Source organism: Schistocerca cancellata, chromosome 3 (genome assembly GCF_023864275.1).
Source record: "Schistocerca cancellata isolate TAMUIC-IGC-003103 chromosome 3, iqSchCanc2.1, whole genome shotgun sequence".
Lineage (NCBI taxonomy): Eukaryota > Metazoa > Arthropoda > Insecta > Orthoptera > Acrididae > Schistocerca > Schistocerca cancellata.
The window spans coordinates 599,505,732-599,529,071 of NC_064628.1; the positions used below are offsets into that span (position 1 = coordinate 599,505,732).

Below are 23,340 nucleotides of genomic sequence, written 5' to 3' on the forward strand. Positions count from 1 at the left end.
TGTTTGAATACAGTATATGCTCCAAAACCCTACTGCAAACCGACGTCAATGATATAGGTCTGTAGTTCGATGGATTACTCCTACTACCCTTCTCAAACACTGGTGCGACCTACGCAATTTTCCAATCTGTAGGTACAGATCTATCGGTGAGCGAGCGGTTGTATATAATAGCTAAGTAGGGAGCTATTGTATCAACGTAATCTGAAAGGAACCTAATCGGTATACAGTCTGGACCTGAAGACTTGCCCGTATCAAGCGATTTGAGTTGCTTCGCAACCCCTAAGGTATCTACTTCTAAGAAACTCATGCTAGCAGCTGTTCGTGTTTCAAATTCTGGAATATTCCATTCGTCTTCCCTGGTGAAGGAATTTCGGAAAACTGCGTTCAATAACTCCGCTTTAGCGGCACAGTCGTCGGTAACAGTACCATCGGCACTGCGCAGCGAAGGTATTGACTGCGTCTTGCCGCTTGTGTACTTTACATACGACCAGAATACAGAGGTATATAATCAGCAGAATACGGCGCTGCGGTCAGCAATGCGTATAAGACACAAGTGTCTTGCGACGTTGCGAGATCTGTTAGTGCTGGCATAGTGGCAGGTTATCAAGATTTAAGTGAGTTTGAACGTGGTGTTATAGTGGGCACACAAGTTATGAGACACAGCATCTCCGTGGTAGCGATGAAGCGGGGATTATCCTGTACGACCATTTCACGAGTGTACTGTGAATATCACGAATCCGGTAAAACATCAAATATCCGACATCGCTGCGGCCGGAAAAAGATCCTGGAAGTACAGGACCAAGGACTGAAGAGAATCGTTCAACCTGACAGAAGTGCAACCCTTCCGGAAACTGCTGCAGATTTCAGTGCTGGACCATCAACAAGTGTCAGCGTGCGGACCATTCAACGAAACATCATCATTATGGGCTTTCGGAACCGAAGGCCCACTCGTGTACCCCTGCTAACTGCACGACACGAAGCTTAACGCCTCGCCTGGGACCGTCAACACTGTCATTGGACTATTGATGACTGGGAACATGTTGCTTGGTCGGAACAGTCCCGTTTCAAATTGTATGGACATATACGGGTATGGAGACAACTTCAGGAATCCAGACTCTGCATGTCAGCAGGGGACTCTTCAAGCTGGTGGAGGCTCTGTAATTGTGTGGGGCATGTGCAGTTGAAATGGTATGGGATCTCTGACACGTCTAGATACGACTCTGACAGGTGACACGTACGTAAATGTTCTATCTGATCACCTGCGTCCATTCATGTACATTGTGCATTTCGACGGATTTGTGCAATTCTAGCAGGACAATGCGACAGACCACACGTCCAGAATCGCTACAGAGTGGCTCCAGGAACACTTTTCTGGGTTTAAACACTTCCGTTGGCTACCAATCTCCCAAAACATGAACATTATTGAAAATATCTCTGATGCCCTGCAGGATTTGGTGTCATTTCCCTGCAGCACTACTTCAGACATTAGTCGAGTCCATGTCACGTAGTTGTGCGGCGCTTCTGCATGCTCGCGGGACCCTACACGATATTAGGCAGGTGTACCATTTTCTTTCGCTCTTCAGCATATATTATCCTGACACCGGATACCGGTATCGCTATCAAAGCAATTTTCTGTAACTGATTTTGTTCCATAATCAACAGTGAGCTTATTTTGCTACTTTATTATTGGTTCTTCGTTGTGGACACGTGATCCATTAACATTCCACGCAACATTAAAAAAATATCCTAAAATCTTCTCAAAGTAAGTAGCCAACAAGTCCTTAGAGTAAAAGTAAAAAAAGAAAAAGAAACGGAAAAGAGGGAACGAACATTCATAACTATTTCATCGGGTCAGTCGCTTACTGTAGGTGTCCAAAGAAGCTGGCGTTTTGTTCTCAACTCCGTTCCAATCCAGAACGAAGGCTAGGTGTAATGCGCAGCACATCATATGACCCATCAAGTGCAGAGAAGGCCTGCCTGATGCGATTTTTCATCTCGTCGCTGTTTTGACTTTGTTCTTTGTACATATTATCCTTCATTGTAGCTCAGAAATAGAAGTGACGACAGGCAGATCTGGCGGCCTAGCTAACCCTTCAACACTTATATATCTGGCTATTGTTTTACTAGAGAGATGATCCCGAACAGCTTCGCGCACAGATGCGGTGCAGTGTGTGGGTGCACCATCCTGTTGCACCCACATCACTTGCTTCGCTGTTAAATTAATATCGTCGAGCAGAGCAGGCAGTTCGCCCCGAAGGAAACTGGTGTACATCCTTCCAGTTCCATCTGCTTTAAAAATGGGGACCAATGACACGCTTATCGATCATGTCACCCCAGAAATTGGCAGTCCAACAGTGTTGATGATCTGCCTCGCGCAACCAGTCGGGGTTCACGGAACCCAGTAGTGTTTGACAGTACGATTTGACACATATGTACTGCAAAACGTTGACTCGTTTGTGAACAAAGTATCTTTACTAAAGGATAGAGGATGGCGTAATGCCCACTCACTAAATATAAACCGGTTGGCCTTGTCATCCACTGAAGGCCTTTGGTGTACGTGCCGACGGTATGGGAGCATTTTTGAGTCTTTCAATATGCGATGCACTGTGCTGCGTGAGATTTGTAATTCTCTAGCGAGCATTCTGGTACTGCTGTGTAGATCAGTGTGTACCATATCCAAAGCAATGACGTTGTTTTTTTTATTTCGCACAGGCCTGCTTTCACTGTCGTTTCGCCGGGCAGAAATCCTTATGTATCGATCTCGTTGTGCTACAGCCCGATACGTGTCCACACAACGATCTTTCCCTTCTTGATCCGGATATCTTTCAACGTAGACCTCTCTCGCAACTTAATTACACATGCCCAAACAAATAAAATTGGTATTACGGTATTCTGTGGGAAAGTTCTTGTTTGTAGCTGGCGTCAGTGCAAACAAATGCTGCCCGTCACAACTTAACTTTTTTGCAACGTCTGATATCAACGGAAAAGCTTGCACAATAAAATCTTTGTACACTACCTTCTTTCTTATTCTTATCATATCTTGGTACTTTTTATGGAATAAAATCTTATGAGCACTTACCCATTATCAAAATAATGTCTGTTACTTTGCAAGCTGTCGCTTGGTTTAATCATAAATATGTCTGAGTATTGCTAAATGTTGTTATCTGTACATAAAGAAAAGTATTACCTTCTCAGTAATCTTGAAATTGTGAGTCACACTCTTAATTTTTATTTATGAATTAGTGAAATTACTCATGGCACTTCTGTTGCCTATGCGTATGGTTATTTTCAGAATTCAAACTAGTAATCAAATTAATTACTTAAAAAGACTGAACCTTGAATTGCTGGTGTACTCATGTACGATCACAATAAAATAAAAACAGTGAGTATTTGAGGCAGTATGAATGAGAACAGTGACGTATTTAAGTTAACAAAAATAATGACAACTTTTATTAATCCTTTTATAACTACAACGGGATGATAAATCTTAGCTACACAAAAAAATGACAAAATAAATCAGAAAAGGGATGGTACTTGATTGACAAAGCATTCATTGGGGTGGAAGCTACATGAATTCTCCCCTGAATTAACCCCTTTTACAACGCAATCTGACCTTGTTTACACGAATCCACTGTGAGGCCCAACTCTATTGAAATGGAATCAGCTACGACCAAGTATACCTCAAACTAAGGTTCACTGGAGGATAGGGAGCTATGAATATCATTTAACAACCCTACGCCGGTGCAACAGTTTTTAACCTTTCACCTTGAGTCCGGCGGCAGCAGAAAGCGGCGAGCTGTGGATTGTGGGCGAGGAACGGCCCGCTGCGGCAGCTGTAATGTTCTGACGCGTCCACGAAAAATTGCAAACTACATGGACTGGTATTTTGACTATCAGAACGTGGGAAACTTCCCTATCAGAGCCCTGAAATCCCGGTGGATTTCAGTATGAGGTGCACCAATTCGCTGGTCTGACCAAACCAATGTGACTCACAGCACAATGGTGCATACTGGAATTGTCAAACATCAGACGGATGACTCATGACGAATAAGTTCATCCTTGTGACACACAATATGACTGAGATGATATGCAGTTCCATTGTCGATACAGTTGGAAACTGTCACTGGCTCTTAGTACAGTACAAGATACACACCGCAAGATGTAGCGAAAAGAAAATTTACATGTGTCTACTATTAATTCCAGATTCTAACAGCACTTCTACCGGTAAACATTTGCTCGCTACGTCTTCCTTGTCACCTTGCCCTGTCTAGAGTAATGCCATGCAGCAGCACTATTCGGCCGCTGCTGGGGTACTGGTTATTCTTCGCATTTCACAGCCTCAGTTAATATATATCGATAAACCGGTTACCTCACTAGACTAACAGGGTCTTCTCTGTCGAATGGGCTCGTTAAATACCACTTTAAAAATAATTTTATTTACAACGGGAAACAGACAGTTTCCGAAGACATTAGACGTCGCTGCAAAGTGATGATGGGCAGCTCTTGTTTTGGCTGATTCCAGCTACACATTGCAAAGACGAACGTGCAAACATCTGCCGAAACAACAGCGGAAATGCACCTGACTACTCTTAAGAGAGACAGCCTGTATGTACAGTATGTTAGGTGTACGAGTGCAGATATTTCTGTTCACTGAGGACGGTGTTCTGAACAACATTACATCAGTATTTACTTCATTTGCATACTAATATTTATGCTATTACGAGTAGTAATTTTTAGGTTGGTTAGTACCCGCAAGTACGTGTGGCACAAGTAAGTCACTAACGTTTCTTTTCCCCTGGGCAGCAGGTCAGTTATTGAAGTGTGGACACAAAACGGATAGTTTATGCTGACAAGTGTAGTCCAGTTGATGGAGTAGTTGCGGCTGTGCAGAAAACGTCAGTTAGTAAATTATGGGATGTGTTTGCGGGAAGAATGTAAGACGCAGAGAAAAATCAACTAACACACTGAAGTACATATATATTAAGGTACCAATCACCACAATATTTGTAGCTAGTAGCTACACTATGTGATCAAAAGTATCCGGACACTCCCAAAAACATACGTTTTATATAACATATTAGATGCATTGTGCTGCAACCTTCTGCCAGGTACTCAACATCAGCAACCTCAGTAGTCATTAGACATCATGAGAGAGAAGAATGGGGAGCTCCGCGAAACTCTCGGACTTCGAACATGGTCAGGTGGTTGGATGTCACTTGTGTCATTCGTCTACATGCGAGATTTCCACACTCCTAAACATCCCAAGGTCCTCTGTTTCCTATGTGTTAATGAAGTGGAAACGTAAAGGGACACGGACAGCACAAAAGCGTACAGGTCGACCTTGTCTGTTGACTGACAGAGACCGCCGACGGCTAAAGAGGGTCGTAATGTGTAATAGGCAGACATTTATCCAGACAATGACACAGGAATTCCAAACTGCAAGTACTATGACAGTTAGGCAGGAGGTGAGAAAACTTGGATTTTATGGTCGAGCGGCAGCTCATAAGCAACATACCACGCCGGTAAATGCCAAACGATGCCTCGCATGGTGTAAGGAGCGGAAACATAGGACGATTGAACAGTGGGAAACGTTGTGTGGAGTGACGATACACAATGTGCCGAGCAGATGATAGGGTGTCGGTATGGCGAATACCCAGTGAACGTCATCTGCCAGCGTGTGTAGTGCCAAAATTAAATTTCGGAGGCTATGGTGTTACGGTGTGGTCGGGTTTTCCATGTAGGAAGTTTGCACCCCTAGTTATTTTGTGTGGCACTATCACAGCACAGGTCTGCATTGATGTTTTAAGCACCTTCTTGCATCCCACTGCTGAAGAGCAATTCGGGGGTGTCGATTGCATCTTTCAACACGATCTAGCACTTGTTCATAATGCACGGCCTGTAGCGGAGTGGTCACACGACAGTAACATCCCTGGAATGGACTGGCCTGCACAGAGTCCTAACCTGAATCCTGTAGAATTGTTTTGGAACGGCGACTTTGTGCCAGGCCTCACCGACCAACGTCGATACCTCTCCTCAGTGCAGCACTCCATGGAGAATGGGCTGCCATTCTGCAAGAAACCTTCCAGCACCTGATTGAACGTATGCCTGGGGGAGTGGAAGCTGTCATCAAGGCTAAGGGTGGGCCAACACCATACTTTATTCCAGCATTACCGATGGAGGACGCCACGAACTGGTATGTCATTTTCGGCCAGGTGTTCGGATACTTTTGATCACATAGTGTATGTCCCTGACATCCTGTTCTCTCTCTCTCTCTCTCTCTCTCTCTCTCTCTCTCACACACACACACACACACACACACACACACACACACATGAGTCTTCTCTAGTTAACACATGACACAGTTTCGAATTACCCAAGCGAGCTGGTCCATCATGAAACCTATTTTCCTCTTACGTTCTTTAATTGTTATGGCCCTCAATTCGTAGCAGCAAATACAGAGTGATGAATTTAATTAGTTTCAACTTTCGAAATGTGTAATTCTTACAAGAGTCATCAAAAACAACTTGAGAAGGACTGCATGGTATTTGTGGAATCAGCAAGCAATCAACAATGTTGTGCTGTTGTTATAAGCATGTCTTGCAGTACAAAAAATAGAATTTACGTAATATGCTCTTAGGTTAGCGTCAGAGTCTGCTACTAGATGTCAAGATCGACTTCTCTTCAGTTATCGATAATCAATTGTGAAATTATATCACAAGCTGGAAGAGAGCTTTACCTCTTTTTACATTAATTACAAGTTAATGACTGCCCCTTGTAGTGTTACGTGTTGGTAAGACCTTGACGCGACGTGCCCGAATCCCGCCCGCAGTGTGTACCGTGAGCGGCGGTCACCTGCGTTGTTGTGGGCAGCCAGCGCCCCTGGCGGCGGCGTCGCGGCCTGGCGCGCCGCTACCCTGTCCGCTTATTTCGGGACGAGACGACACGCGTAATACAGGGGCCGGCCACCAGCTCCTCACCTCGGAACGTGCCCACCTGACCCAGCGGCGCGCGGCTGCACGCACCTTGAAAGTGACTGTTTAAAATTTTATTACGCTTCTGCATCTACAGGCTGCTGCAGGCTTTGTGACAGAGGGATTTTCTGTTTTGTTTTTAGTCGTAGCCTATATTAGGGATTTCATTCTTTCCACTCTCATATGAATCGTGGGATGAAGGACTGCATAACGCTGTGCCCGCTATTATTAGTGTCTCTATGACAACCATCAATGGAGCGATATCTGCAGGGGTGAAATCCTTGAAAACTGAGTCTTGGTGCTTTCAGTACAACGTTTCAGACTTACACGCTTACACGAAAGGCAGCTCACTTTGTTCCAATAAGTAATTTCGTCTTCCTACACTTCCTAAGCGGTTTTGACACTTTTGACAATATTGCCAACCAGTAACCAATAACCGATCGTTTGGAGTACCTTGACTGATACGTGACTGGTTCTACGAGTATTTGACTAACAGAAGACAGTACGCTGTACCGCACGATAAATAGGAACGAAAGTAACATCGCGTCCGCCCACAGCAAGCGTGATAAAAAAGTTAATACTTGTGGTGCAAGCCTTTGTCCAGACTATTGATATGACCAAGTGACTGCAGCCTTTCTACTCACTTCAGCACCTGGAGGGGCAGGGTGGTGGGCCCATTCCTCCTGTCCGCCTTTTACTCGCAGGAAAGAACCGTGGTACTCGTTCTACAGCATGCTGACTGGACCTCTGCTCGTCCTGGAGGGACTGGAACTAGCAAAAAACCCCGCCCGTATCCGGAATTGACCCCAAGACATCCAAGTCCGTAGTCTACTGCTCTACCCCCTTTTTCTAAAATCTCATTTTGTCGTTATTGTTCGTTGCATTTGTTCGGGGCGGACGTCCCACGGCATCTGTTCAGCTTCTTCGTTGATCCATTTGCGAGGTGCCGGGGCTAGCAGTGTATTTAACACTAAATTCTTCTCGAATCTTCATATGGAAATGATGCTCTAAGCCCCCCCCCCCTTTTCTAACTCCGACTTTTGCTGTTGCACATGGATTAAGAAGAAACGCGAACTGACTGTAATCGACCCTGTAAGTGGAGTAGAAAAGAGTTTGGCACTTGCAATAATCTAATTGGATAGAAATTACTTAGGTAAAGGAAAGTTTCATTAACATAGTTTGAAATGAAAGGGTTCCTCTACCTATTAACAGAATGAAAGTTCTGTCTAAAATAACAATTTGATTTATTATGACTAAACTCAAAATAATAAACAAAACACATGAAACATTTACAATACATCAAATTGTATACTCAAATAAATGCTGTGAAGGTGAAGTTGTCCGTATACTAGATTGTGACATTTATGACCAAGTGGTATGTGGAGCCAATTCCTTGAAATTCATATCTTAAGAGAAACACCCAGCCAACCCAACTTTAATTGCTGGGTACAGTAAGGAGAATCAGACAATGAACACCCAAGACAGAACAAAGTTAGAAAAGACGAACAGGCGCGCTCTGCTGAGCTCTGATTATCACATAGTAAAATGCGCTAATCTGCCGGTGCTGCGGACATACATTACAAAGCTGCCTTCTTAACTGCAAGGACACTATTTGGCACACTGGAGGCGATGGCTGGTTGCTTCGATGTCCCGTCGTGGTGAAGATAATGTCGCGAGTATATCCCGAAAAAAATTATCCTGGTCTGGTTGTTCCAGGCTAAAGACTTCCTAGCAACACAAATGCACCTCTGAGGGAGACGAAGAAGGCTCGCTACACAATCACTGACGGTACAGTGAGTGACTTTAACAAGCGAAGTCACACAGTAACTCCGATACAGTCAACTTTAGTCAAAACTGCTCAAGACGGACAACATAGGTCGCTTGTATGCAGAACGCTCAATTGCCAACTGTACTGGGAAAGTTACGTTGAAGTCGAAACTTCAGCAACTTCGTCAAACAGTTACAATTAAATGAAAGTATATTAGACAGCCAACAGAAGGCAGGCTGTCCAGAGCAGCGAGAGCTCAGTCTTGTAACCTATTCCGACCGAAAGGCGAGAGCCGGCCCCTCTCAAGAGCACCCGTACAAGCCAAACACAGAACATTCCCGCCCCCACGACAGTGGCCGTGGTTAAGCGTTCCAATCAGCAACTCGAAAACCGGCGGAAAATTCCACTCTATTGCCAAAGCACTATCAGTCTGCCAATGGAGATTCTTGGCGCCAATTTATGCGCTGATTTTGCTGCATCATGGAGCTATGCCCTGAGCAAGCCAATCACAGTTACGACTTTGCAGAAAACGCGGGAATTTGCCCGCCAAGACTGCCTGGGAACACAAGTCATTCCCACGCCTCGCTGGTAGCCCGCCAGAAAGTGTTTTCACTAAGTTTCTGTGAAGTAACAGAATCTCTAGCGCAGCCGCTCCTTCAGGGCCCTGCGGGCGTGTCTCTGTCCCTCTTATCACAATGTCAGCGTCTGGAAAGCATTCACTCGACTCCCTCACACCTGTCGGCTTAACCATTTCAAGATCAGTAGAGCCCGCCTGTCACCGGGCCACCCGGGTGACGAGAGACGCTGCGTGGGAAGTCCGCGTGTGAAGGAATAACGACTTTTCACTGCATGCAATTAGAGAGAAAGATCGAATTACTCAGACTAAGATAGAAATATGAGAGGGGGCTCATGCCATCTCTCACATTCACTCATTTTTTTGTTATTATTACTGATGGGAGCTAATCTAATGGCTCTGAGCACTATGGGACTCAACTGCTGTGGTCATCAGTCCCCTAGAACTTAGAACTACTTAAACCTACCTAACCTAAGGACATCACACACATCCATGCCCGAGGCAGGATTCGAACCTGCGACCGTAGCAGCAGCACGGCTCCGGACAGGAGCTCCTAGAACCGCACGGCCACCGCGGCCGGCGGAGCTAATCCTCTGACCAAAGAAGCTAAGCTACTGTGCTGCCAAACAAAGGCTTCAATACAGTGTTGCCCTCTAGACCACCACGGCGCACAGGAAGCGCAATTGGAACTCTAATATTGTCAATGTATAAGGGACAGTCAAATGAGAATGAGACAGATTGGAAAAAATTAAGTAAACTGTTTATTATTTCAAAAGTAATCGCCATCAATGTTAACAGGTTTATCCTACTGTGAGACAAGATAATCAGTTCCTCCACAAAAAAAGGTTTACAGTTGCTTAAGGGACCTTGATCGTACCCAGGCGTTCATCTCTTCGTCCTAAGTAAATCGATGGCCACGAATGTTTTTCTTCAAGGTACAAAAATATGGAAATCGCATCGGGAGAGATCAGGACCATATAGAAGGGTGTGGAAGGGCCTCCCAACGAAACTTCTGCGTCGTACTTGGAACAGCTTCTACAGAGTTCTCGAAAAAACTTCTTCAGGAACAAGCTACCAACAAAATGCTCGCCCACATGTTATCAAGGTTGTTTCGAGTACGGTGCACAAGTTTTGCTGTGAACGCCTTTCACATCCTCCGTCCAATCTCGATTTCTCCCAGTGTGATTTCCATATTTTTGGACCCATGAAGATAGATGTTAGGATCTGTCGATTTGCTTTGGAAGAAGAGGTGCACGCTTGGGTAGAATCATGGGTCCGTATGCAGCCGCAATCATTTTTACATGAAGGCACTGACCATCTTGTCAGAAATGTATTAAGAGCTATTGTGATTACTTTTGAAATAATAAACAGTTTTCTTACTTTTTCCCATCTGTCTAGTTTTTATTTGATTGCCTCTTACACATAGACGATTTATTCACAGCAGCATTACGATCTTATTTACTGACGACAATGTAATAAGCCAGAAATGTTTGTATTCTAAGGAAACGAGGGCAATGGCCTTGCCGCAGTGGATACACCGCTTCCCGTCAGATCACCGAAGTTAAGCTCTGTTGGGCGTGGCCAGCACTTGGATGGGTGACCATCGGGGCCGCCATGCGCTGTTGCCATTCTTCTGGATGCACTCAGCCTCGTGATGCCAATTGAGGAGGTACTCGGCCGAATAGAAGCGGCTCCGGTCAAAGAAAACCGACTGGGAGAGTGGTGTGCTGACCACACGCCCCTCCTATCCGCATCCTCAGCTGAGAATGACCCGGCGGTCGGATAGTACCGATGGGCCACTTGTGGCCTGATGACGGAATGCTTTAAGGAAACGCAGAGCGACTTGGACGTAATTTCGACATGTTGTAATTAATGATAGGTCTTATGAAATATGTTTAAGTGGAAAATAATACACCGCAAAACGAAGAAAGAATCCAGTACAATGTGATTAAAGTGGTTGCGTTTTAGATAGTGTCATAGCGTTTAAATCTGTAAGTGTAATACTACAAAGCGATATGAAATGGGACGACGAACGCGTAAAATCGGTAGTAGTGAAGACCAATGAAAAACGATGATTTGTTGCGAGGCTGCTGGAAATGTCGAATGCACCCGCAAAAAAAACCACATACAAGACGCTAGAGCCACATCAGTAACTACAACATAAGACATCAAACAAATTCAGTTAAGCGCTGCTAGCATCAAGTCAGGTCACTGTTTTCCAAACTAAAGTGTAATCTTTGGAATAAAGAGGCACATAGACTGTTATTACTGTGAGCACGCGAGTGTAATATCGATAGCATGGATACGAAGTGCCCTCCACGATGCACTGTACAGTGGTTGGCGGAGTGCATGTCCATATGTTCGTGTAGATGTGCAGATGTTATATGTCTTTCTTCATTTGTTTAACCCTCCCCTGCTCCTCAAACAAGCCAGCCACTATTCATACAGCACTTCTTCATACTGTCTCAAAGTTTCTTGCCAATCCTTTTAGCAGACGATACTACTGTTATAATACGAAATCCAAATGGTAAGAAAGCAACAGAAGAAATTGTTGATTCTCGTTTTTCAAACAATTATTAATTTTTCCTTAATTTTCACTTCTCTACAATAAATACAGTCATACCAACGGTTGAGGCTGCACATGGACAGAAGTCTATAAACCGCAAAGAATATTCCTAATTTTTGGGTGTACATGCTGATGAAAATTTGAACTGAACAAAACATACTTAGTGAGCTTCTCAAACAATGAAGTTCAGCTACTTTTACTCTTGCTAATAGCTGCAGATCTTGGAAATAAACTAATCATATTTGCACTCAATAATCTCTTATGGAATAATTTGATGCGGTAGCTGAACACCCACAAACAAAGTATTAACTGCACAAAAGCGAGCAGGAAGAATAAGAACAATATGTGCTGTTCACCTTCAGTCATACTGAAAGTACATCTTCCAGGTATTTTAACTGAATTTGACGATACGTATACATACAGAGTGAATCAGCTAAAACTTGCACTGCAAATATTGCGGAAATGGAAAGTACTATTGATGTGAGGTTTTCACAGCATGGATTGGTACTCAGGAGCTCGTATTGTTAGCCAGTCAACAGATTGTATTAATACTTAGAATGTGTATTTTTTGTCCAAAAATAGACTTTATTAAATGGAACAATGCCTATTGACATCAACAGAATAAAGGTAGGGTAAATAAGAAAGTTAGTGTTATTTGTTCCAGAATTCTAGTGCGAGTGGTTTACGAGATATCGTATTTTGAAAAGTTCCTACACCGATACTTGTACAATATCTTGGTAGCACACAATAAAGAACAACACAAGTGCATACACTAGTTGTGTGGCTTCTGCGCAGAAACGAGACAAGTGACCATCACAGGTTGTGTTCAAAGTGACCACCGACAGCGGCAATACACGCTTTCAGTCTGGTATGGAACGACTGCTGCACACGTGTTAGCATTTCAGCGATGTCCGAGCATGTTGCAGTACAACGTCGTTGCATATCATCGGGTGCAGTTGGTGTATCCTTGAAGATGGCAGCTTTCAGCTTTCCCCGCAGAAAAAAGTCGACAGGCAATCAAATCCGGGGAACGAGTCTGCCAAGGTATAGGTCCTCTGCGTCCAGTCTAACGATGTGGAAGCAATTGGTGAAGACATGCTTCGTGCACTATGGGCTGAACAGCCATCATATTGGTACCACAGGTTCTTTCTATTCTAGTATCTGTAGAAGATTGTCTGTTAAGAGCTGCGATACTTGAGCGCGTTCAGTGTTCCATCTATGGAACACGGTCCTATGAGCTGATGGTTCACAATCCCACACCACACGTTTACACACCATCGTCGCTAACGTTCCACCTGACGAAGCCAACGGGGTTTGTCAACAGACCAATAGCGCGTGTTTCGGCGGCTTCCATTTGAAGAGTGTACTTTTGCACAAAAATATATTCCTCCTAAATATTATTACAGTCTGCGTATTGGCTAACAATAAGAGTCCCTGATTACCACCCCATTCTGTGACAACGGCACATCAATAACACTTTCCATTTCCGCAATGTTCGCGGTGCTGGTTTTAGGTGATTCACCTTAAAATTCATCACAAATAATCCATCACAGTTTATGAAGGGTAGATATGTTCACAGCTACAACACTAGAAGAAAGAAGTAAACATATTATTACCCTTTGTTTAAGCTGTCTGTGGCTCAGAAAGGAGTTGAATATAGATCAAAATTTTTTGATCGTTTTGCCAATAACACAAAGCGTACAATTCTTTCTATTCTACAGCCAATATTTTTGAAAGCTGGTGCCCTTAAAAACTTCTGTGCCTCTCCATTTTCCCAAACCGAATCAGCAGAAATGGCGTGCCTCCTAATCTCAATAGTAAGTGTAGTGGGCTGACAAGACAGCCAGTCCACAGTGACGGGTAACCGAAAGGCACGCGTACACACACGCCGGCTGGCGTGAGTTCTGGAACAGAATACTTTGTGAATGCTATAGAGAAAAGTACGTAGCTTGTCTAATACTTATCTTTAATCCATCATTGTGGTACATCGCTCTTGACGATACAAATGAGACTTTAATTACAAGCACTGTAAGGCTAATGGCGCCTTGCTAGGTCGTAGCCATGGACTGAGCTGAAGGCTATTCTAACTGTCTCTCGGCAAATGAGAGAAAGGCTTCGTCAGTGTAGTCGCTAGCAAAGTCGTCGTACAACTGGGGGCGACTGCTAGTACGCCTCTCTAGACCTGCCGTGTGGTGGCGCTCGGTCTGCAGTTACTGACAGTGGCGACACGCGGGTCCGACATGTACTAATGGAGCGCGGCCGATTTAAAGCTACCACCTAGCAAGTGTGGTGTCTGGCGGTGACACCACAGTAAGCAGTAATGCAACGCAGTAACAATCGAAGTGCAGTTGCTGAACAAGTACCTTGTTATCACAGTTGTCACTAAAGTCATCCACTCTAACAGATAATTTAATCTTCATCTAGATTCCACAGTGAAGATTTTATATCTCAGCAGGTCATCTTTAACTCCTAAAGGGTCGATACGTAGAACAGACGATATGACCATTTCCTCTTAAGGCAGTTCACTGTCACCTGAATCCTTCCACACTTCCATAGCTCTACCACTCTGCGCACTATGCCACGGAAAACAGCAAGGCAAAAGGCGCAGATGCTCCTGCCGTCGTGAGGAGTTGCGGTACTCTTCTGCATTCGGCAATTTAATCGTACAGTTCCTATATGAGAAAATACTGAACGGCCTCATTGAAAGACAGAAGGTAGTTAGTTCCTTGGATTATATTCATCATAAACGTTATGATGTTAAAAAAATATTGCATGGATAATCGAAGAAAATATCAATATTCAAGTGGCTTCGTATTGGCCTTGAACATTTTTTTAAAAATTTTATTTCTGTTCAAGAACCCCTACATCTCATGGGAAGAATATTTAAGACCCGTTCATTTACATTTGGAAACATTTCTGTTGTCTATCAGAGATTTTATTTCCATGTGCATTTTGTCATTGTACTTTCGAATATCGCTAACTGCAATGGATTTTTGACAGCAAATATACTGCGAGACTGTTGTTAATACTACGAATTGCTTGTGGAGATGCTTGCAAGATGTACGTGTGTGATGTTTCAACCAAGTCATTGTTCTCAGAATATCTCATTAGGCACGCGTTTGGGCAGTTAACTTTGAACTGGACGACTTCTTTCTATACTGAATATTGTTTAATTACGAATGCGATCTTCACTTTGTGTGTACATCTCGTTGTTCTAACGGGACTACATTCATCACACGACGTTGACCAGAACCACGATGTACGACTATTTAATTTCGCCGTAATTGTTGGTCTAATTACTACGTTTCATCATATACCGTGCTAGAATGAACGTTAGAAACCAGTGATATGATACTGTACTTGTGTAATCGAACAGATATTATTTAAAAAATATTCACTTGAATGGCAGCTACATTCAAAAATTGTAAAGCATTGGTGATGGGACAAGTTCGTGTGTTGCGTTTAGATAACGCCCCGTCGACTAACTTAGACAAATAAACTGCTCACAAAACTATCTTGTATGAGGGACAACGGCAGCCGTAAGTAGACATCTTGAATAATAACAGCTTGGCTGGTCTGTGAATAATTTATTTATCGGCCTGTTTCGTAGCCTCGAAGGAACATCATCAGGTTAGATATATTTAATCACAAAAAGCGCTCGTTATAAGTGTGGTCGAATTGTAGTTACAGTCAATAGTGAGAAACAGAAAAAATTACTTACATGGCGACTCATGACATTAAAGTTACAATGTGGACGAGATCGAACATTGCTTGTCTATGAATAAATGATTCCTGCCTCTCCATGCATTGCGGTCTGCTGTATTTATGGTATGTCATTTTCACACAAATTTCTCCATTAATTATCGTCTTTGTACTGTTTTTATTACTAGGTGGCTTCTTGTTCATACTTTCCACATTTTCATTAATTTTAGGCGCTCCCGATCGGTTGCGTCTCCTTACCTAATGGTCAACCGGTTATGTTCGGCATACTGTCGTCCGTTTGGATTCATGGTACGTGTTTTTAATTATTGACCGGTGTTCTAGCCCGTTATCGGTCATTTATCGCATTAGGCTGGGAGGATATTTCTTGATGGTTTTTATAGTTTTTAAATAATTTTTAGACATGCTTGAGAAACAGTGGACTCACACTTTCCGCTTACCTGCCGAGTTGCTAATAGCATCATTTATTCACCGACAAGGAATTTTCGGTCAAGCCCGTTTTGCATCTTTAATGTCATGACTCACCATGTAAGTAATTTCCTCTGTTTCTCACTATTGACTGTAACTACAATTCGACCACAGTTATAGCGAGCGCTTTTTGTAATTTTACAGATTTAACCTGATGATGTCGCTTCTAGGCTATGAAACCGGTCGCTAAATAAATTATTTGCAATAGCAGCGAAGCGCTTATTGTTCAAGACGTCTATTCACAAAACGTTTTGCACAAACTGCTTATCTGCAAATTTGTGCAGACAAGATTCAAAGAGAGCATAGAATGAAAGCATACTACTTGTGAAACTCAGGAAATAACTTTGCAGCGAAATAAAAAAGAAAAGATAACCGAAGTAAAGGCAGTCTGTTGGATAGTGCGTGTCTGCTAAATCACCCTGTGCATTGTAACACGTTTGGATCCTTCTTGGTCTGCTGACCACAACACAGTCGAGACGGGACTGCTCAAACGTCTCCCACTCCTCAACGGCGGACCTCCTGAGATGACTCAGTGTCTGGTGAAGGTTACAGATACGACGCACTGCAAGTTTCTATTAGTGCCAGGGTGCTCAGTATGATTCACGTTAGCAGATAGCGCTGGCCATTCTGTCCGGTTAGTTCCAGCCTTTTAGAGTAAAATGTTCATGAGGTGGATGCACTGTGTTCGCACATTATCGTTTGGAAAGACAAAACCATCTTCGTTATGCCGACTGTAGGGCTGGAAAATAGATTTGAGGATCATGTTCCGACAATGCACAGTCCATTGATAGTGACGAGAGGCGCCCGAAATCTGTGGATGATACTGGCCCAGAGTATCACTGACCCGGACCTGTCGATTCCGTGGAGCTGCGCGTCTGAGTCACGCGTTGGTACCTGGCAGCCTCCACGCTCTTCCATGACGAGAACCTGACGTCAGTCAAATCCTGTGCTCGTCAGCGAAGACAACACGACACCATTGATCCATATTCCATTCCAAGTGTCCCCTTGCTCATTAGTCTGACGCACCGTCGAGCTGGACGCTTTACGCCGCTGTTGTGCACCGTCAGTCGACACAGCCCTCCCAGTTCTTTCCAAAAATGTAACGCTTATTTCTGTTCTGCTGCGTATTCCTGTAGATGCCTAAGAGGTATAACTTGTACACAGCATTCGCCGGATGATATTACTGATCCCTGGTCCACTTCCAAGGAAGATCCTTTCCAGAATGAGATTTTCACTCTGCAGTGAAGTGTGCTCTGATATGAAACTTCCTGGCGGATTAAAACTGTGTGCCGGACCGAGACTCGAACTCGGGACCTTTGCCTTTCGCGGGCAAGTGCTCTACCAATTGAGCTACCCAAGCACGTCTCACGAACCGTCCTCACAGCTTTACCTCCTCCAGTACCTCGTCTCCTACCTTCCAAACTTTACAGAAGCTCTCCTGCGAACCTTGCAGGACTAGCACTCCTGAAAGAAACGATATTGCGAAGACATGGATTAGCCACAGCCTGGGGGATGTTTCCAGAATGAGATTTTCACTCTGCAGCGGAGTGTGCGCTGATATGAAACTTCCTGGCAGATTAAAACTGGTAGACACTTGCCCGCGAAACGCAAAGGTCCCGAGTTCGAGTCTCGTCCGAATCAAGATCTTCATTGTTTTATGAGTCATGATAGCGGCTGTATGTTTGTATTATGTTGTTGTCATGTAGGTCAATTCGGTGGCAATTTTCCTCTGTGACAACACTTCCTGTTGTAAAGTGAAACGGCTCGTGCGGTCTAAGCTTGAAACGGCTATTCCGAGTATCTTGACTGACTGAACAGTTGTAAACGAAATAATGTTTTTGTAACTGGACAACGAATGCACATAATAACACTAAATCCTAAGTTAATAAATTCAACCTCGTAATAAACTAAATCATGACCTAATAGTGTTGTAACACTATCCAGCTTCGAAAATGAAGAAAGGAAGTTAAGCAAGTAGCTCACACCTACAATAAATGGCGAAAGCAGACATAACATGGATAGTTGAAAACGAGAGAAAGTAAAGTCACTATTAAGATCCTACCATCAAAATTACAAGAGTGTAGTAGTGCACCACTTACAGCCGAACGCTGTGCAATGGGGATCGTGGCCACTTTTTTTTGTAATAACAATACTGAAATTTGAAAGTTGACCAACTGCTGATAATGCTTATCCAAGTCATTTGCATGATGATGCAGATCAAAGAATTGAACAAGCACGAAGTATTATGTCAATCTGAAGACATCAATACAATGCTCTGTGCACTTTATTTCGTGGAACACGAATACACACTGGAGAAATTCTTCATTTGTATGGCCGCATTTCAATGAAACGAAACACGTTGATAAAAAACCATGCATTTTCTTGTAGTTGCATACACGGAATTAAAATACCTTCAGTACCACTGTAGACAATCCGCCATAGCAATCGTTCACTCAGCAGCCGACGAAAAACTTACTTTCCCAATTCAAAATCTGCGTGGAAAGAATGGGATATTTATTACTAAAAATAAGGGGAAACTATCTGAGAACTGAATTACTTCGTATCTTTACCAAGCACCACAGTCAAGTAGAGAAATGGGGTGGGGTGTCGTCAATAGGAAATGGCGTCAGACCTAGCACACACCAGAAATATTCATAATATCAAAAAGTGACATAGGATAATGGAAATGACGAACGTCAAGTGTAATATAGCGATATACTGACTTCAGACCAACCAAATAGAGGACACAAGCCACTTGGCATTCAAAATACAGGTGTAACCTAAGTCGAAAACTCCACTAATCATAAAATTTTAGACATATGTACACGACTCTAATAAAAATATAGAATAACTTAAATTCAGCAGGAGGGTGAAGAAATTGACTGCGTAATGTTTCTAACTGAATCACTAGAGCACTATGCCGTAACCAGCTTGAAGCTAACAGAAAGCACAAAGACTCCTAAATGTGTAACGGATACTCGAATCTCAGCTCATCTTCGCTATTCATCGCAGCTTAAAGATACAAAATTACTGAAAATAAGCCGTGGTATACCAACACCACTGGAATAAATTGCCTATGAACAATCACTTCCAATAAATGAAACGTTATAATTAATAACTGCAAATACGGCGCTCAGCATCTGTCTTCCTACCGCACATGACAAGTCACCCTCTGAACAAGGGTGCTTTGGAAGTCATCGGTAAGCATGCTCCCACTGATTGGTTGAAAGCGCAAGGAAGTGATCAAAGGTCACCATTCTTTCATCACAACACCTCAGAGCGACAACCCGAAGAATCTACCAAGAATATCGTTATACCAAGGAAGCGCTATAAGGAATATTTACGTAAAGACAGCACGTAGAATCGTAGTTTGTGGGGTCTTGGTGCTCGGTCCTGTTTGAACAATAAACATAGCGTAAAAAGTTGTTTGATTAATGCGCAGCTAACGGCAACATTTGTAAGTGCAGTGTTCGGATTTTAATAGCAAAAACAGTCACCCTCGTTCGGATATGATATGCAAAATCAGTCACCCTTAAACAATTCCGAAGCGGGGCGAGACTATTGGTTCAAATTTGGTCTCCCGGTGTACTGGACCTTGGACTAAGAAAAATTATAACCGTTTGAAAAAATGTTGCTTCGTTTAGAACTTACGTCCAAAAAACCACTTCTTTCTTAGAAGTTTTTGAATCGCACCACTTCTATACTTAAAACTTGTACGAATCGGTTCAAACTTTTCCGGAGGTAAATAAATGGATAATGTCGAAACGAAATTTTTCATCCAATAATCTTTATCCGTTCTCGAAATACGATGGTTTAAATTCTTAGGTGAAATGAATGCACGTAAACGGTTTAAGGCGAATCTGATAAATAAAAAATGAATTCTTACGATAAAACTGAAAACTCGCTTTCAAAAATCCAGGTTCATTCAGATTTTACTTACAAAAGAGACGTTTTTTGTGAGTTTTTAACGCGCGCCACTTCTATGTTTCAAAAATGTGCGTATAGGTTCAAATTTTGTAAGAAAGCAGACACATGTAATTAATGGTCGTCCTGTTTTGTGAAGCTTTATCCATTCCCACGACATAGCGGTCTAAAGTTGCTCGTAAATTGAACGTATAATCTGGTTTTACGCAAATCGCTTGTGCTGAGACGGTTTAAAGTGATACTTATGGTAATAATTCTTACGGTAATTATAAGAAGCGTTTGCGAAAAGTTTTAATCGTTCGGGTTTTACGTGCAAAAAAATTACGCGTTTGCACATGAAACTATGTATCTTAGAAATGCGTTGTATTTTAAGCACTGCATTTGGATATAATTAAAAAAACAGGTTATTACAGTTGATTATAGTTTAGTTATTTATAGGTTAAAGATTTTATTCAGCAGTGGCTTAAAATCATCGAAAAATCTTTGTACGTGCAAAACAATGCATATGGGAAACAAAAATTATGACCAGCCCTGTGCAAAATGATACACTGTTTGATCCGTATTTAAAGCTTTACCGAATAGCACGCATAAAATTAAACTAACCTGAAATTTGCTATAAGGATAGCTGTCAGAAAACGGTTACCTTACTTCTAACCTGCACAAAATGTTTCGCTGCGTTTTCTTCAACAATTACTATGCAATCTTCCAGAAAATTTATTTTCGAACAAAACGAGCTGAAGTTAGTCAATTTCCGTACAGGGTTGAAAAGTGTATACATTGTTTCGCAACTCCTCTGCTTATTTCAGCGAATCACATTCATAATTCATTCGAACTGGCTGTAGCAACGTTTCGCGCCAGAATTATGCACGTGAGTTTTTCTAGCGATGGTTTCTTAATTTTCAATTGTTATTATTGCGTACTTTAAATAAACAATGACAAGAATGTTACAATAAGAGGTAATAACAAGATATAAGGTTTTCAGAGTTTATTGTTTCTTGCACTAATCGTTCATCTTGCAAAATATGTGAAAAATTTCAAAAATAAAACAAAAACTCTCCCGTGGGCATGTGGCCTTGATAGGTGGTGAGGCTTGTGTGCTCTGAGGAGACAGTGAGCTATACTGGACGGTTCCAACGATACCAGGTAGGTAACCGTAGAGGAACAAGGCGAACAATGGCCTACTCAAACAACGTGGTCAGAAGACAATAAAGGAACCTATACCGGATCAGTCGTCGCTCGAGCCAACAAAAATCTACATTGATTGCCAAGCTACGACGGTCTAATACCAAAATTATGGTAACTGGGAACCGGAATGAAAAATGCTACTATCACGGCACAAAACAAGGCGACCATCTTACGGGCAGAGTTAGAGATGTAAAAGAAGGGAACTAGCTTTTCAACTTATCTGGCAGCTTCAAAAACATTTAAATGAAAAATCTTGACACATTCGCGCTTTTTTACGAGTTAACCCTATTTTTCCAGTACAGTAAGCTGTCTTAGAAGCAATGCGTTGGCACACCTGCATCTTGCAATTTACGGGCTAAAGTCCTTGATCCCGTGCTCAAAACCCAGAAGATTCGTCAGCCACAGTAAATGATATAATAATATCATATGGCTGAAGAACGTTTGAGTAACAGCTAAAAATGTTTTTCTGAGGAGTAGGGGGGAGGGGCGACAAAACTTTTTTTTGATTTCTGGGTTGGCGGGGGGGGAGGGATTTTTTCCTCGAGGGGACCATTTCTCTCTAAAACCCACCCCCTGTCATACATACGGTGAGGTGTATAAGAATAAATAGATACAAATTGTTATGCTTCTGGGGAGTGGGATGCAGCTACAATAGGAAGTACCCAGAGCGGGGGCTCATCTGTAATAGGAAGCACTGCGCAGTGGGGGATGCATGCTTCCTAAAGTGTAATGACATGTTGTGTCATACGGGTGCATGACATGATAAATGCCACGTTAGATGAATGGTGGCATGTATCATGTTATATGACATGACAACATGTATCATTTTGCTTTACTTGACACGATGCTTTATACTTCATGACATGGGTACTAATACTAACACGTAAAAATTCGGGAGTATGTCAAGATGTTTCGACTGAAATGTCTTTGAAGCTGCCCAGCTAGTTCCCTTCTTTAACATCCACAACTCTGTCCAGGACATATTCACATTTTTTTGTGCTACAATAGGAGGATTTTTCTTGTGGTATTCGTATTACTTACAGAAAATATTTGCAAACTATTAGCAAAGACGGTTACACAAATTAATATTTGTTGCAAAATGGAAAGTCCCGTTTAATAGGCAACAATCACAGTTTACACAAGCCGCATCGCACCGTTCGCCATAGGAATCACAGTGCGCTCTATGATCTGGGCTGAGAAAGCTGCATTAGTTTTACTTCCGTTACGTACCGATTTGAAATAGTCAGTTTACACAAACCAGTTCAAGATTTTACATCTCAGTGATAAACAAAAACTCACGCACTCCATTCATGTCAGCACACGCAAATCAATACATTCCCAAGTCAGAGAAAATAAGACGTTTCGCAGTAAAGAAGTCTGCCTCCCCTGGGAGTGATCAGCGCATCTGACTGCCATGTGGAAGACCAGATTCATTCTACAGACCGCCAGGGATTATTTTTGGAGGGTGGGCTGGGACGAGATTGCAAGGTTATGGTTCATATACACTACCGTGACAAAAGTCATGAGATGCCTCCTAATATCGGTTCGAACCTCATTTTGCCCGTCTTAGTGTAACAGCTAGACATGGCCTAGACTAAATAAGTCGTTGGAAGTCCTCTGCAGAAATACTGAGCAATACTGCCGCTATAGCCGTCCGTAACTGCGAAAGTGTTGCCGGTGCAGGATTTGGTGCACGAACTGACCACTTGATTATGTCCCATAAATGTTCGTGGGATCCATGTCGGGCGATCTGGGGGGGGGGGGGGGGATCAAATCATTCGCTCGAATTGTCCAGAATGTTCTTCGAACCAGTCGGGAACAATTGTGGCTCGGTGACACGGCGCATTGTCATCCAAAAACGTTCCATCGCCGTTTGGGAACATGAACTCCATGAATGGCTGCAAATGGTCTCCAAGTAGCCGAATATAACCATTTCGAGTCAATGATCGGTTCAGTTGGACCAGAGGTCCCAATCCATTTCATGTAAACACAGCTCACACCATTATGAAGCCACCACTTAGGACAGTGACCTGTTGACAATTTGGGTCCATGGCTTCGTGGGGTCTGCGCCACACTCGAACCCTACCATCAGCCCTTATCAACTGAAATTGGGACTGATCTACCAGGCCACGGCTGTCCAGTGGTCTAGGGTCCAACCGATATG

The 23,340-nt window shown here is 42.9% G+C and overlaps 1 protein-coding gene and 1 pseudogene across 2 annotated transcripts in view; both read left to right on the plus strand.

Annotated features, from left to right (window-relative positions):
• The window catches only part of LOC126175491 (F-box/LRR-repeat protein 2), a 708,226-nt gene that overhangs the window by 410,553 nt on the left and 274,333 nt on the right, over positions 1-23,340 (plus strand). The gene's annotated exons all lie outside the window — the stretch shown is intronic.
• On the plus strand, positions 10,824-10,941 carry LOC126177553 (5S ribosomal RNA; annotated as a pseudogene).